This window comes from Alosa alosa, chromosome 2, assembly GCF_017589495.1.
Source record: "Alosa alosa isolate M-15738 ecotype Scorff River chromosome 2, AALO_Geno_1.1, whole genome shotgun sequence".
NCBI lineage: Eukaryota > Metazoa > Chordata > Actinopteri > Clupeiformes > Clupeidae > Alosa > Alosa alosa.
The window spans coordinates 37,925,647-37,929,917 of NC_063190.1; the positions used below are offsets into that span (position 1 = coordinate 37,925,647).

A 4,271-nucleotide genomic window follows, 5' to 3' on the forward strand; every position below is an offset into this window, starting at 1 on the left:
CTCGAGAGCTGGTTGCTACAGTACGTGTGTTCGGAGGTGTTAAAACTTGTTGTGACATTTGAGGCAAAGAGACACACACTTCCTTTACACTGGGCAGGATGTCAGTGGCTTAGCAAACTTTTTATCTGTCATCAAAGACACAAGCTTGTGGCCTTTTTTATTGGGGGCCTACGTACAACAACAGGAAACAAATCTTACATGAAAAAATATTTTTTGTCAATAATCTGACTGCACTATATATAGAGAGAGAGACACACCTCAGTATATTTTTCTGGCACTGCATGTGATCCTGCCGTATGTGACACTGCAATGTTCTTATTTGGCTAGTTACCGTTAGTGTTGCATCATCTAGCTTTACATCACTATTTCCTTATAGGACGGCCAAAGACTGGAGCATAACTGCTACATAACCTGCACAAGGCACTAACCCCTCACTGCTCCCCGAGCGCCACTGTAGCAGGCAGCTCACTGCTCTGAGTTAGTGTGTGCTTCACCTCACTGTGTGTTCACTGTGTGCTCTGTGTGTTCACTAATTTACAGATGGGATAAATGCAGAGACCAAATTCCTTGTATACGCAAGTGTACTCGGCCTAGAAACCTGATTTACATCTTTACATTTACATTTATGGGCGTAGGGGCAGCCGTGGCCTACTGGTTAGGGCTTCGGGCTTGAAACCGAAGGGTTGCCGGTTCGATCCCTGACCAGTAGGAAAAATGTGGGCGGGGGAAGTGGTTGAGCAGTGCTCTCCCATGCCCACATCCACGGCTGAAGTGCCCTTGAGCAAGGCACCTAACCCCTCACTGCTCTCCCATGCCCACATCCACGGCTGAAGTGCCGTGGATGGGAGCGTTCCTATGTTCCCCGGGTCCTATGTTCCCCGGGTCCTATGTTCCCCGCTTTGTATGGGACCGGGGAACATAGGACCCTTTTTTAAAACCCTAACCATAACCCTAATCCTAACCCTAACCCCGAGCGGGGAACATAGGACCCGGGAAACATAAGGATGACTCCCTGTGGATGCTACAGTAGTTGAACAATTCCTCTATTCCAAGTTTGTTTATCATCATATTGGCTTGGTAGAGGTTGTGTCAAGGTAAATATCTTGCATAGTCTACCTTTAAGGTAAATATCTTGCATAGTCTACCTTTAAGTGTGCGCTCCTGAGGGAAAATTTTAACATAGACATTAAATCAACTTATCAATAATGGAATGGCTGTTAGAAAAAAATGAAACAGGTGAACAGACAGATTCTTCAGCTGCAGTATCAAACTATAATGCTTCCCAGTGTGGGACATTCATTTCACACACCACTAAATGCACTGTTATGGAACCATTTTTTCCAATATCCAACTAAAAATACAAAAACAATTTTCATGATACATTTGAACATGGAACATATTTTCATATGCGTTGACACATATGCATTTATGGGAGGGTGAGGGGAAAGCATTGATACATATGCATTTATGAATAATATTTTTAAGTGAAGTAGAATTACTAGGCCTACTCTCTATGTTGCTGCTTGTTGACATCTTAGTATCATGTATGATTGCTAAACTTTGATTCTTTTTAATGTCGCAATCGGTTAACTCCATTAATCTGCACTTGTGGTTCAGCTGTGGGCATGAAGTGCTGTAGAGGAGGCAGGGACAGGCGGTGAGGAGCGCTGTTTACGTAATTTAACAGGTCATTTCCAAAACTTTATTGCAAAATGGGAGTATTGCCAAATAATTGTTTTTTTCCTCAATTATGTTGGTTTTGTAATCATTAGAATCATCACAGGAACAGAAAAGCATCACATGAGATCTTTCTCGTTCTCTCTCTCTCTCTCTCTCCTCCCTCTCCTCCCTCTCTCTCTCTCTCTCTCTTTCTCTCTCTCTCCTCTCTCTCCTCCAGTTCTGAACCCTGACTCACCGTGCTATCGGTCATCTCCAGGTGTGTAACAGAGTGGACGATGTGCGGAGGGATCAGCTGCGTGGCTGCGCTTCTCCCGCGGTCCAGTCCCTGGACGAGGCTCTCGTAGCGGCCCCAGTCAGTCCCGCGGGGCAGCGTGAAGTCGAAGCTGTAGAGGTGCGGGTCAGTGGGCCGGTGAGCGCCCAGTTGGTGCGGATCAGTGGTCAGGTGAGCGCCCGGGCGCTGACAGGTGTGGTAGGCACTGTCCCAGGGCAGCGGACTGATCTCAGAGCTGTTCCACTGGTACTGGTGGTCCAGTCTGGGGCTCCAGGAAGCGTCCATCCGCATGCCCACACCGCTCCGCTCTCTACCCGGCTGCTGCGGCTGCTTGGGCTCCTTGCCGGCCTTCCTCTCGGGTTTCTTCCCAAGGCCGATACATGTGATGACCGAGCTGTCCTCCTTAAACACCGCATCCATCATAGCACCTGCTCTCAAAATAAATGTATATAATACAGGACAGATGGATAAATCACCTACAGTCTAGAACACAGACCTGCCTACAGACCTGTCTACAGTATAGAACACAGACCTGTCTACAGACCTGTCTACAGACTAGGGATGTTAACCAGTAGCCGTTTAACCGGTGGTTGACCGAATCAACGTTGACCGGTTAAAATTTTCTGCCGCCGGTTAAAAAAAACAAAAAAACACTATTTTTAAAGCTCCCGAATGCCAGCCAGCGTCTGTTATTACACAGAGCACACACGTGTTATTGGTGTTGTATTATATGGGGCGATATGATCTCTCTTGAAAATAAAAATAAATTTAAAAATGTAGAAATGGTTCTGATCGTTATTACACCATTCTCACCTATTCTCACAATCATTTTGACGTGAGAAGTTAAGTGTTGCGTGTAACTTCACTGCTTGTTAGTGGCTGCGTGTTGACTATGGCATGATGATAATTGTAACAATGTAATGGCAAACGAAGACACGAAGACTAACTTAGCATATGCCTACTTGTTGTGTTTTATTATTCATCTGTACTTACATGGCATGACGACAGGAACTTAATGCAAAGGATTTTGTGCAGCATGCTACAGAGGCTGTTGGCAATCGGTAAGTTTTTTTACGAAGACGTTGGTTAATATACTTTCCTGTAACACTACCAAATGTAGCGTTCTCTGTTTGTGACTTTGTAACGTGAGCTTTTATAGCCCGAGCACCGGTGCGCGTTGCATGGAAGGTCGACGTTGTGCGTAATGTGTGCCTGTGCGTGGGTGCGCAGGGAAAGCAATTATTTTTCTCCCCAAAACAAAACCCTTATTCCTTTACAAATAGTGGACAATGATTGGGGAAAATGTATAATACAAAGGGCACGAACTAACATTGTGTGACGGGAGCCTAACCATTCTAAAATGGGGGGATAACAGAGAAAGACGCGCGACAGGACACGGGTATCATAAATGGCAGTTATAGAATTTTCGGTGACCGACTTTAACCGGTTAATGAGGCTCAGTGGCCGGTTAAGATTTTTTTTAAATTTCGCCATCCCTACTACAGACCTGTCTACAGTATAGAACACAGACCTGTCTACAGTCTAGAACACAGACCTGTCTACAGTCTAGAACAAAGACCTGTCTACAGACCTGTCTACAGTCTAGAACACAGACCTGTCTACAGTCTAGAACAAAGACCTGTCTACAGACCTGTCTACGTTCTAGACTGTACAGTCTAGAACACAGACCTATCTACAGTCTAGAACACAGACCTGTCTACAGACCTGTCTACAGTCTAGAACACAGACACAGAGTAATATATAGGGGAAGCAGTTAGTAAATACAGGAAGCAGTTAGTAATATACAGGAAGCAGTTAGTAATATATAGGGGAAGCAGTTAGTAATATATAGGAAGCAGTTAGTAATATACAGGAAGCAGTTAGTAAATACAGGAAGCAGTTAGTAATTAGTAATATACAGGAAGCAGTTAGTAATATATAGGGGAAGCAGTTAGTAATATACAGGAAGCAGTTAGTAATATACAGGGGAAGCAGTTAGTAATATACAGGAAGCAGTTAGTAATATAAAGGAAGCAGTTAGTAATATACAGGAAGCAGTTAGTAATATAAAGGAAGCAGTTAGTAATATAAAGGAAGCAGTTAGTAATATACAGGGGAAGCAGTTAGTAATATACAGGAAGCAGTTAGTAATATAAAGGAAGCAGTTAGTAATATACAGGGGAAGCAGTTAGTAATATTCAGGGGAAACAGGGGAATTCAGGGGAAAGTGCACATTAAGTAGTTTATTTGTTCAGATGTATAGTTCAGTTATTTACTTTTTACCTGGTTGATTCATCATATAGCTAGTTTGTTTGACTGC

General features: G+C 43.8%; 1 protein-coding gene across 1 annotated transcript in view; it reads right to left on the bottom strand.

Moving 5' to 3' along the window:
- Positions 1-4,032: 4,032 nt before the first annotated feature.
- The window catches only part of LOC125311047, an 18,836-nt gene continuing 18,597 nt past the window's right edge, over positions 4,033-4,271 (bottom strand). Inside the window, exon 8 of the mRNA XM_048268860.1 lies at positions 4,033-4,271. This exon is cut by the window's right edge and continues 177 nt beyond it. The gene's annotated coding sequence lies outside the window, so the exon portion shown is untranslated.